Consider the following 13,062-nt stretch of genomic DNA (forward strand, 5'->3'; position numbering starts at 1 on the left):
TCAGCTCAGCGGACGCGAGGAAGGCGGACACCGGTCGAGAAGTGTGTACGTGAGTTTATGTGAAACTTTTAAAAAGGCTTCTCCAGCTTCGACCGATCAAAGTGATGTGGCAGCGTTTCCTCCTTTAACCGGCGACTGTGGGGAGTGGCGCTGATTTTTCTCATCTGAAACCAGCCCTGCGACCTTGGGGTAGCGCTAACTCCATCCTGCATGTGACTCTCCTTCGGTTCCTGTGGTCCTCACCTGAGGGTCTTTGTCCCGTTGACGTTTTAGAGAGGAGAAGGGAGTGCGGGGAGAGACACAGAGAGAGAAACAGGGATGTGAGGGAGAGACATGGATCGGTTGCCTCCTGCACATGCCACCACTGGGACCCCAACCTGCAAGCCAGGTATGTGCCCTGGACCAGGCCCTGGACCGGGAAGGGAACCCACGACCCTTCAGTCTGCAGGACCTGGGAAAGGATCTGTGCGAAGGTCAGAGGGGCCTGGGTGGGTCTGGCAGGACCTGGGATCAAGGCACCCACCCGTGTCTGCACTGACTGTGCCATTGCCCGGCACAGACCTGACCTTGGCCGCGGTTGGGGTAGCTGAGGCCTCCGGCGTGATGACATCAGCCATGTGGGCAGGCGATGAGGAGGTGCCTTTGAAGGCCCCGGATGTGGTGGAACATCTTCCATGCGGAGGTCAGACAGATGGGAGGCTCATCCGCTCAGAGCCGTGTGACCCCGACACTGATCCCATCCATCCGCGCCCCAGGCCTTCATCCTCACGATGGGAATGCCAGTCGCGTCTCGTTCCCAGGGCACTGGTGACGTGGAGGCCGGCGGCCACCTGCTGCCCCGGCGGGGTGACTGCGGGCGCCCGCGTTTCAGCAGCGCCCGTGTGGCCGGCACAGAGCCCCCGCTGCACACACAGCCGGGTCCCCGCACACTGGGAGGCCAGGCGCTGCCCGTAGCTGCCACTCAAGGACAGAATCGAGGCTCAGCCGCGCACAGGCAGGTGCTGAGCGGCCCGGCCGGCCCGTGGGGAAGGCAGGGCAGCCCCCAGCCTCTGGCTGAAGCCCTGGAGCAAGCACAGGCCTGCAGTCCCTCCCCACCCCACCCCGCAGGGGGTCACATCCTGGGAGGGTCCCGTCCAGGTCGGCTGGCCCGGGTTTTCTCAGGCTGCCTGAAGAAAAAAGCCCAAGGCTGCATCTTCCTGTTGCCATGGCCCCTTCCTGGCCCCCGGAGAGCCCCTCCCGACTTGGGAAAACTCTCAAGAGGGGCCGGAGGTGGCAGGTTTCCCTTCCGGTCCTTGTGAGGGAGGCCTGCTGGGAATGTGTCCCCTGATAGGGGCTGCGAGGGGCGGGGGAGGGCAGGCTGCCTGGCCTGGGCTCTCTGGGGCCTGTGGGGTGACTGATAAGGGCTCTAGAGGTCCAAAGCCCCTCAGACAAGTGTGGGCGGGGTCTGGGGAGGAGCCGATGTTCAGGGATCACAGCGTGGGGTGCGGGGTAGGGTGCGGGGTAGGGCGCGGGCCAGTGCAGGGGCCTGAGGGTGAGGCTGTGGGAAGAAGCATTCTCTAGGGCAGTGGTCGGCAAACTGCGGCTTGCCAGCCGCGGTTTGCCGCTCTGTTGACTAATGAGTTTGCCGACCACTGCTCTAGGGATAAAATTCTTTTATTCATCCATCCACTCGTTCAGCCAATGCTGTAGATGCCGGACTGAATGAATGAGTGTAGAATCAAGGTTGAGCCCTGGGCGGTGTGGCTCCGGTGGTTGGGCATGGCCCGTGCACCAGGGGGTCGCTGGTTTGATTTCCGGTCAGAGCACATGCCCAAGCTGTGGGCTTAGTCCCCAGTAGGGGGCTTGCAGGAGGCAGCCGATCGATGTTTCTCTCTCTCTCTCTCTCCCCCTCTCCTTTCCTCTCTCTCTAAAAATCACTAAACTATTCCAGAGGTGACGTGCGTATTTCACTCAGGCCAGGCGTAAATCGTTTTTAAAACATTTACAGGGCACTTCCGAGGGCCAGGCGGGCATGAATGACCCTACCGCCACCTGCCTGTGCAGGGCCGCGTGCGGCAGCAATGAGGGGGCAGCCGGGGGACGCAGGGCAGCCTCCTGGAGCCTGGGGTGGGAAGGAGCAGCCTTTCTCCTGGGGCTCCTCTACTGTCATGGCCGCCCCCACGCGGATCCCTCGCTCCCCAAGTCCAGCCGTTCCTCCCTCCAGCCAGTGCCCACCCCAAGGGACCAGATCCCCAAGACCCAATTCCAAATGTCCCGGAGAGGTTGTTGGCCAGCTGACGACAGTAGCTGTGGCTGCTGGCTGGGGCCCCATGTGGGCAGACGGTGAACACTGGACTGTGAGCACCCCCCCGCCCCCGGGGAAGGACCCCCAGCGACCAGGACAGGGCTGGGAGCTTAGCAGGCCCTCCAGGCAGCATATTGTGGAAGCCCAGCTCTTGCTTCTTAGCCCCTCCCGTGCCCCAGGCCACTGGGGAGTACAGTCAGGTGAAGTGACTTCCCTGGGCCACATGGCAACTCAGACGCCGGGGGGGATGGAGGAGGGGGGCGCGGGTGGGAGACAGGCCACCGGAGTCAGGAATAGTCCTGCTGTGCTCAGCCCCTGGGTCTTGTGATGCTGACACTCAAGAGCCCCCTGACTCAGCAGGATATTAATACACCTGGCGGGCTCCCGGGGCGGCTCTGCCAGGGGCCGGGGCAGATCTCCCCGCCCTGTGGCCGGGACCTCCCTCCCCATGTCCCCGGCTCCTTCCCCAGCCGCTGGCACCCCCACAGCCAAGCCTCTCCCGCGGTCCTCCATGCACCCCTGCTGAGCAGGCCTGGGCAAACCCCTCTGACCTTAAGGGGGCCATCTAGAAGGGACCCAGGAGGAAAGATGGCCAGGCAGCACAGGGGGAGGGAGCGGGGTCGTGTGACCAACAGTTTGGGCTCCGGGGTCAGAGTGGAGTCGAAGCTCTACTCTCCCACCTCTCAGCTGGTGACTTGGGACAAACCGTTTACAACTCTGAGCCGTGGCTTCCCAATCTGTGAAGCAGGGGTTCCTGCAGTCCCTGGTCCTGGGTTTGCTGTGAGGATCCAATGATGTCTTTGTCACAAAGGGTAAGTTTTGGGCATGACAGTTCCTTCTCACCTGTCATCACCGCCTCCTCACCTGTCATCGCCGTATCCCGGGCTGACTGGCTAATTGGTCCGCTCTGTTCGGGGCTTCTGTCCCACAGCGCCCTCTCGTGGTCAAAGATGGTCATTGCAGGGGCTTCCTACCCAGGTGGTGTAGGCTGCGCTGCCCCTGAGTCCCCAGAAGGGTAAAATGTGCCCTTTCTTTTCTCATCAACTGAAGTCCGCAGCTCTTATTGAGAAGGCTAAAAAGGGCCAATTCCAATGTAGCCTGATATTTTGGGGGGCTAGCAATCTAAATCTGTGCCAGCAAGCCCAGTGTGCATTCTTGATAACCTATTAATTAAGGCACTGCCTCTTTCCCAGAAAATGGGTCTTGCAGAACCTGTTATCTAAATAAATGCTCACATTTCACAGAGGCCATAAACGATGAACAGTGCACAGCCCCGGAGGGGGGCGGTTATTAACGCTGGCGCCAGGCCAGACCATCAGATATGGTCTCAAGACCCCCAACACCTGGGGCCTTTTGCAAAACCCGGGAAAAGACCGGCAGCATAATCCATATTTGCGGGACAAAGACCCCAGAAAGATATAAAAGAGAAGCCCCCTGCCTGTTACTTTACTCAGCTTTGGGAAGTTATTCTGCTGAGTCCGCAGGCGTATTAAACAGTGTAACTCCTTTTCTCTAAAAGCGTGGCTTGGTTTTCCTCTGGTCTTCTGCAACGTTATTATGAAGTAAGAAGACTCACTCCCTCCCCTTTGAAGCTCACAGGACAGGACAGCCTGGCCTTTCTCGTCCGCCTCAGCCTCAGCCTCAGCCTCAGCCTCAGCCAACCCAGCCCCAGCCCTCACTCACACATTATCTTCATACAAACCCCAGACACTGTATCACTTTACCCACACCTGATTCTGTAGAGAACTCTAAAAAATAAAGGCCCTTTAGCTCTCGCTGGTGTGGCTCAATTGAACATCATCCTGTGCACTGAAGGTTGCCAGTTCGATTCCCGGTCAGGGCACATGCCCAGGTTGCAGGCTTGATCCCTGGTTGGGGTGCGTGTGGGAGGCAGCCATCAATATTTCTCTCTCACATCGATGTCTCTCACTCTCTCTCTCTCTCTCTCCCCACTTCCTCCCTTCCACTCTCTCTAAAAATGAATGGAAAAAAATGTACTCAGCTGAGATTTAAAATATATATATGGGACGCTTCATGAACTGGCGTGTATGTCATCCTTGTGCAGGGACCAGGCTAATCTCTGTATCGTTTCAATGTTAGTGTATGTGCTGCTGAAGCAAACACTGAAAATGTCATTTATAACAAAGGCATTTGGTTTCTTAACCCAAAGCATTTTATCAGCCACATGTTGGGGTGGGAGTGGGGAGAGCAGGGTTGGAGAAAGGTATTATTGAGGCAGCCCGTGGCCACCGAGGATGCTTGGGCTGGCAGCCGTAAGGCAGAATTCTATCACAGCACAGGATACTACATAGTAACAGTGCTAAGCTGTCGAAAGAAGTTTAACCACGTCCCAAATCCTCTATTTGAGATAGTGTTTAAAAAACTAAGATGGCTATTTAAAACACAAAACTTTAGAATTTAAAGGGTTCCCTTTGGTTGTCTGGGAAGTTAACTTGGAATAATTAGTACCCTATATAATAAAAGGCTAATATGCAAATTGACTGAACAGCTATGATGCTCACTGACTACCAGGGGGCAGATGCTCAATGCAGGGGTTGCCCCCTGGTGGTCAGTGTGCTCCCACAGAGAATCCCTGAGCCAGGCTCACGGCTGGCGAGCACAGGTGGGAACCTCTCCTGCCTCCACGGCAGTGCTAAGGATGTCCGACTGACCGCTTAGGCTTGCTCCCCAGGGGGAACAGGCCGAAGCCGTCAGTCAGACATCCCCCGAGGGCTCCCCGACGGCAAGAGGGCACAGGCCAGGCTGAGGAACACCCCCCACCACGTGCACAAATTTCGTGCACCGGGCCTCTCGTTATTAAGGTTTTGCGTTGAGATCTGGTTGGTTTGCTCAGTGGTTAGAGTGTCGGCCCAGAGACGGAAGGATCATGGGTTGTATTCCAGTCAAGGGCATGGACCATGATTGCAGGCTCGATTCCTGGCCCCTTTGGGGGGTGTGGGGGAGGCAACCAATCAATGTGTCTCTCTCACAGCAATGTTTTTCTCTATGTCTCTCCCCCTCCCTGCCACTCACTCTAAAAACCAACGGTGGAAAAAAATATCCTCGGGTGAGGATGAACAACAACAAAAATGAGATTGTTTTGAAAAGGCCTATCGTATTCACAAACTGTATTTTAACTTATCAGTTAACTGGTCAGGACAGAGCCCATATAAGCTCATCCTTATATTTTACAGGTTGCCATTCATTACTGTTAACAACCTACTCACCCTGGCCAAGTGGCTCAGTTGGTTGAGCGTCGTGCTGTGCACTGAAAGGTCGCCAACCCGATCAGGGCACATACCCAGGTTTCCGGTTCAAAACTTGGTCGAGCTGCATGCAGGAGGCAACCAGTTAATAGTTCTCTCTCTCTCAAATCAATAAAAACATTTTTTAAAAATCCACCTCCTTGCCGAAACCGGTTTGGCTCAGTGGATAGAGCGTCGGCTTGCGGACTGAAAGGTCCCAGGTTCGATTCCGGTCAAGGGCATGTACCTTGGTTGCGGGCATGTCCCCAGTAGGGGGTGTGCAAGAGGCAGCTGATCGATGTTTCTCTCTCATCGATGTTTCTAACTCTCTATCCCTCTCCCTTCCTCTCTGTAAAAAATCAATAAAATATATTAAAAAAAAAATCCACCTCCTTATTGGATCCATTCTGAGAAGGCAAATATAGACATTTTAATATTGCTCTGTCTCCTAACAAAATTATACAAAACGTGCCCTGGTATCACTGTCACACCATGTCCATGTGTCCTCGGGAGGAGGTGTAGCACAATGATCGAAAGTGGAGGACCTGTGGTCAGTTGTCTAGGTTCAGACCCTGGCTCTGTTACGGACTAGCTGGAAATACTGCTTACCTGCTCCGGCCCTCAGTTTCTGCATTTCTAAAATGGGGCTGTAATCACAGTAGCTGCTTCATAGGGTTGTAAGAATTTTTTTTAAAATATATTTTTATTGATTTCAGAGAGGAAGGAAGAGGGAGATAGAAACATCAATGATAATAGAGAATCATTGATCAGCTGCCTCCTGCACACCCCTTACCGGGGATCAAGCCCACAACCCGGGCATGTGCCCTTGACTGGAATCGAACCTGGGACCCTTCAGTCGGCAGGCCGACGCTCTATCCACCTAGCCAAACCAGCGAGGGCTGTAAGGATTTATTAAACTAATTAATTCATGTAACTTTTTTGCACAATGCCCGGACACAAACCGATAGCATCGGCTATTCGTGTAGTATTTGTTATTATTATAATTTCAGCCTGCATGCCCCCTGCTGGTTTTGAAGAACACAGCAAACATTTTTTTTTTTTTTATCCTCATGGGAGAATTTTTTCCCCATTGATTTTTAGAGAGAGTGGAAGGGAAGGACGGGGTCGGGGAAAGAGAGAGATCCATGGAAGAGATCCACCAATTGGTTGCCTCCCACACCCGCCCTGACCAGGGCCAGGGATCAAACCACAACCGAAGTAAGTGCCCTTGACCTGGAATCGAACCCGTGACCCTTTCAGTCTGAGGGCCGACATTCTAAAGGAAAAACCGGCCAGGACACAATGAACCTTTTTGTTTAGCAGTTTAACCCAAGTAAAAATGCGGGTCATTTTGGGGGTAGTCCGATCCTGATGGAATGATCGCGTGTGTGTTGATCTCCCGGGATAAAATGTCAGTGCTCTGAAATGCTCATGACATGACTTGGGGACAGGCAGGGTGCTGGGCAAGGCACCTTACTTCCACCTCTGCTGTGCCCCTTGGCTGGCATTAGCCTCACCGCCCACGGCCCCTTGGAGACCCTCTCCTGGAGGTGACTGTGAGTAGCCTTCGCCCTTCGGTGGCATCACGGCCTTGGGCGGTATGTGACCCTGTTCGGCACGCCCAGCGCGTGCCTGTGGCAGGGTCCGTCCCCAACAGACAGGAACGTCAGCTTCAGTTCAGCAACCGGAGCCACGTGGCAGTACAAGCAGGATCTACCATTCTCTCTTCGGTGGCTTTACCTCTGATGACAGGGACATTCCACCCAATTTTTTGGCTGTTGCCATTCTTGCCACTGTCTGCCTGTACCACACGGGCAGTGCTGTGAGAACTTAGAACAGCCGTGGGCAGCCCCTTAGAAAGTGAACTGGATCTTTCCCAGGCCTCAGACTTCTCACATGTAACAGAACCTTTTTTTTTTTTAATATAAATATATTTTTATTGATTTCAGAGAGAGGACGGGCGAGGGAGGGAGAGAGAGAGAGAGAAACATCAATGATGAGAGAGAATCATCGATCCTGCTTCCTGCATGCGCCCTCCTGGGGATGGAGCCTGCATCCCGGGCACGTGCTCCACATCTCCTGGTTCGTGGGTCGACACTCAGGCACTGAGCCACACTGCAGGGCACACATAACATCTCTTGACGCAGAAAAGCCTTCGGCTATCTGTAGTCGTGGATTTCTTATGTGTCCTCCGTTTAACTTCTCCCCCAACTTCATGACGATCTCTGTGGAGTAGGTCATTCCCACCGATGACTTTCTCCCGCTGTAAGGACAGGGTTTATCCGCCCACAGGCCGCAGGGCTTCAGACCTCAGGCGCTGGGCCCGGGTTCCTGCGGCTCTCACCTCTCCTGGACCCTTCTTCCTGGACCGTCTTCAGATTCCCCCGCGTGGTTCTGGAGATGAGTTTGTAGGCTGAGAGGCCTCCCGGTTGTCAGCAAGTAGCATTTTGATTGTTCTAATGTGTTTTTTTAATTGATTTCAGAGAGAGAAGGAAGAGGGAGAAAGAGAGAAACATCCATCCGTCGTCTCCTGCAAGTGCCCAACCTGGGGACGCACCCTGACCCAGAATTGAACTGGCGACTTTTCCGTGCACGGGAGGACCCACCCCCTTCCCCTCCCTCTCCCTCCCCCTCCCCCCCACTGAGCACAGCGGCCAGGGCAGCATTCTGATTGGCTTTTTCCAGCTCCCTCGCTCATAAACCCCTGCAGGTGGGTCATCCCTCTGCGGCAGAAGCTGCACCTGCTGGGTCAGCCTCCATTTCCTGTACCTGCTCCTGACGGGTAGTGTCCATCTGCTTGAGCAGAAGCCTCCAGTCCAGGGTTCGGAACCAGCACGGTCTTTCCCGGCGGCGGCAAGCTGGGGATATTGCTGGGGGTCTTGCTTCATCTCAATCCGGTCCCTCAAGGTTCCCGCCGGCACCTCTGCTGGTCCTTCCCGGGGCAGCAGCTGCGATCCCCGTGGCCTGCGGCCCGTGACCCTCCAGCCCTCCCCGTGCCCCCCTCGGGCTGCACTGTCCTACCAGCTCCTGGTGCTCCAGCCTATTTCTCTTATCGCGGCCTGATGGACTGTGAAGATTGGCAGCACTTCAGCCAATCGAAGCTGGCCATCGGGTGAGAAGCAGCGACTTCGTCCAATCGCGTCCCTCCAACAACTAGCGGTTCGCCCAATCGCAAGGTGACGTAGCCAATGATGCCCCTGGAAGAAACAAGGACGGTGGGGAAAAGATAAGGGGTGTGGCCACAAGGCCCCATCTTCCGTGGGGGTGGGGGGCAATGTAGAGGTTCTGGGCATGCGTGAGGGAGCCTGCGGTTTTTAGGGCCGTGGTACCTATGTGGGTGTCCATTCTTTGCATACACAGTATCTTTTAAAACTGCTTGTCCACGCGGTGAGAGCCAGTTTAATTAAAACTAAAATATCCCACACTAATCCACTTACATAAGCACTGCAGGTGACACCTATTTATGTTTATTCTTTAAAAAAAAAAAGAGCATATTAAATTTTACTAATTTAATCTGTATTTAATATACCTATTTATCATCAGCTGAGTGAAGGCGCCAGGGTCAGTCTGCAGAAAACGTACATATTAGTTAATTGTAATATTGCTCTGATTTCTTTTTGCAAAAGGAGAAGCATAAATAGAAGGATCCTATTTCCCTCTCACACCCCAACCCCCAGTTTGCATCCTCCCCAGGGTACCAACCCTTCTCTTTGGAGATTCTGCCCTACAATTATTCCTTCCGTTGTCTGTAGAGAAGCAGGAGTGGGGCAAATATACATGGAGACTCTGGAGACAGACTGCCTGGGTTTGAATTCTGTCTCTGCCGTGTACTTGCTGAGTGATCTCAGCCAAGTCACTTAACCTCTCTGTGCAATTTCCTTGGCTTTAAAATAAGGGTCTTAACAGTATCTATCCCATCGGGTTTTGTGAAAGTGCTTAGAAAAATCCTAACCCAACTTAGCACTGAATGGTGGTGATGTTGCGTGTGTGGCTCCCTAGTATTATCTGTCCTCACTTCTTTTCATTTGCAGGCTTTGCGTTGAAAAGTTAGGGTTCCACATCGGTTCTCCAAGCATGCATCTTTCACCTCGTAAAATTTACTTAAACTTTCTGAGCCTCAGTTTCCTCCTCTGCAAACGAGAGCTGAGGTGAGGGTGAAATGACCCCCTGCCTGTAACTTACTTAGTAGGGACATTAGGAGATGCTCATTAGATAAGCGCTGGGACTGCATTCAGCAACCCCCACTTCCTTGTCCTCCAGGGCACACCGCTAGACTACAATTCCCAGCCTCCCGTGCAGCTAGGTAGGGACACAAGACCGAGTTCTGGCCAATGGAATGTGGGCAGGAGTGATGAGCACATCCCAGGCCCGCCTTCCCGCCAGCGTCCTTGCCTGCACAGCAGGGAGTCATAGAGGACCCAGAGATGGGAGGTTCCTGAATCCCTGCAACAGGGCTTAGAACAGAGCCACTCAACCAGAAAAACCCTCCTGGGAGGGGAATAAAAAAGAAACTTTTATTGCGATGCATCACCGAGATGCTGGGGTTGTTTGTCAGCCAACCTAACACATCACCGTTTCCATTATTACTGAACATTTTTACGTATTTAATTTTTATCCCTTGACGCTTTGGGCTCGGTTGGCACAGATTAATCGTGCCTTTCAAGGGTGTGTTGTTTGTGGTGGCATTTCAAGGCCCTCTCTACGCTCTGTGTCTTTGGTGTGCCCTCACACCGGCCCCAGGTCCCCCAGCCACAGCCCAGTTCCTCCAGCAAATAAATGTCCGTGGAATGCGGCTTTGTGTCCACGGTTTCCTGCTTCATCGCATTCCTACCCCACCTGCTTTTCTCCTCTCCTCTCTTTTCTATGGATTCCTTTGTTCATTCATTCACGCATTGTTTTAGCAACTATTTATTGAGCTCCTACGCTGCGCTACTGCGCTAGGCATTACGTGAGACTCGGGACATAGCAGGAGACAGGCAGACACCACCCCCGGTCCCGAGGCTAATGGGAAGTAAGATGGTCTAACTGCCTACAACATCTGTAAGCATCATCTCTGCCTTAAGCCATGCCATCCTGGCCCTGGTATTGAAGGAGTGATCGCCCTGCACCGGGGATGAAGCCCACAACCCGGGCATGTGCCTTGACTGGGAATGGAACCCCCAACCTTTTGGTGCCCAGGACAAAGCCCAACCAACTGAGCTACCTGGCCAGGGGGAAAAAGATTCTTAAAGGAGGTGAGCTGAGGGCTGAGTAGGATTCGCCCACGCAGAGGGTGTTGTGGGGGTTGGTGGGGGTCAGTTCTTCCAGAGCAATATTAAAATTAACTAATATGTACTCCAGAGGGAACAGGTGGTTCCAAGTCTGGAGGTGAAAGAAAGCTGTGACCCTGCGAAGTGGGGTGGTGAGAGATGAGGCTGGAGAGGTCAGGAGGGGCCAGATCTTCTTCCAGAACAGTAGGGAGCTGGGCCTGAGGCATTAGTAAGGACCTGGCAAGATTGGCAGCTGGCACTTCACTGGTCAATTCCTCCCCTGAAAAGGACGGACGAATCAGGGGGAGTGATCCCAGTCTCAGGGCTGGAACAGGGAATGAGCAGCTGGGAGAGCCACTGCTTGCTGCTCCGACCTGACCTGGGGGGACACAGCCCAGGGAAGCCAGTAGTCTCGGTATTTTCGCTGCATTTTAGATTCTACACCTGGGCCCTGCTGGTGTGTGGTGCCCCCGCCCCGCTATTCTTTGTGTCTGTCCCTCCATAGGGATGATGAAAACCTGGACTCCCAACCCTTGTGAGAAGTGGCTTGCCAGGATCACAGCTGTCATCCTTCATATAACCTCTTTAGACAATGTACAAAATTTCCTTCACTTTTCCTTTAATTGTTTTTCCCTCCTTTTTTTTTTTTTTTTTTTTTCTTGGTCATCACACCTTTGACATCCAACAGAGTCCAATGGCACAGTGGTTTAAAGTCACACAAAACTGTTTGACTCCTGCCCTAACCGGTTTGGCTCGAGCGTCGGCCTGGGGACTGAGGGGTCCCAGGTTCGATTCTGGTCAAGGGCATGTACCTTGGTTGTGGGCACATCCCCAGTGGGGGGTGTGCAGGAGGCAGCTGATCGATGTCTATCTCTCATCGATGTTTCTAACTCTCTATCCCTCTCCCTTCCTCTCTGTAAAAAATCAATAAAATACATTAAAAAAAAAAACACAAAAAAACAACAACACCTGTTTGACTCCTGGATCTGGTTGTCACTAGTCTGGGCCAGTTCCTTATCCTCTCCGAGGCTGGCTTTTCCTGTCTGTAAAATGGGGGTGCTAGATTCCATGAGACAATGTCTATCACATGTTCAGCACAAAGCCTGGCGCGTAGTACGCATGGTCCGTGGGAGACGTTATTCCAGGTTCAACACATGTTAATCGAGCACCTACTATGAGTCACGTGCTCCGTAAATAACTCTAAGTGAGCCTGCTTCTGGGCGAGCTTATTCGTTCTGCTTTCAAATGGCCATAAGGGAATCGAGCTTCGTTTTCAAAGGGTGGTCCGCAGACCCCTGGCAGGGAGGGAGTGGGTGGGTGGGTGGAGGTCCCCGAGGTCCTCTGAGGGACCTGCAAGGGTCTCAACCGTTTTCATAACGGCACTAAGACATGGTTCGCCTTTTCCGCTGGGTGGACGTTTGGACGGATCGTGCAGAAGCAGGGGTGGGTGAAACGGCTGAACCGTGGATCAAGGCAGGGCCGCCAAACGGGACGAGGGCCGGTGCATCTTTACGGACATGCTCTTCGTGCAGAAAAAGCTAAACGCGGGTCTGCCTTAGAACGCCTCTGATGAAGCGGTACTGAGCATTTTATTAAATCTCCGCCCTGGAGGACATACCTTGTTAGTATCTTGTCTGATAAAACGGCAAGAACACGACAGGCACTTTCTGAGGCAACCGAAGGGGCGTCTCCGAGAATAGCACTTGTGCGCTGGAGTTGCCCGCTGAACGAGGGGCGCGTCGCAGGGCCACGGTTTTCAGGCACAGACTCCGGTCATTCAGCCGGGAGGACAAAGCAGAGCAGCCAGCCGCTGGGCTGGCCAGCCGCCTGCCGGCCTCGCAGTGGGGATCTGTACCCAGCGCTGACCCAGAGCCTCCTCAGGTGCCAGAGGAAAGAGCCCTTGACGTCACACCCCTGTCTCCCCGGGAGCTTAGATGAGTGTGCTTTTTTGGAAAAAGGCAGCTAGCTCTGGCCAGTTTGGCTCAGTGCATAGAGCGTTGGCCTGCAGACTGTAGGATTGTAGGTTCAATTCTGGTCAAGGGCACGTACCTCGATCTCCTGCCCTGGTCCCCTACCCTGGCCAGGGTGTGTGGAGGAGGCAATCAATCGATGTGTCTCTCTCACATCGATGTTTCTCTGTCTCCTTTCCACTGTCTCTAAATATCAATGAAAAAATAAATCCTCAGGTGATGATTAACAAAAAAAGAAAGAAAGAAAAAAGCAAATAGAAAGTGGTATATCTTCCTCCTTAAAATTTAAATATCACCTGGAATGTTAGAAATCT

This window comes from Plecotus auritus (assembly GCF_963455305.1).
Source record: "Plecotus auritus genome assembly, chromosome: 5".
Classification (NCBI taxonomy): Eukaryota; Metazoa; Chordata; class Mammalia; order Chiroptera; family Vespertilionidae; genus Plecotus; species Plecotus auritus.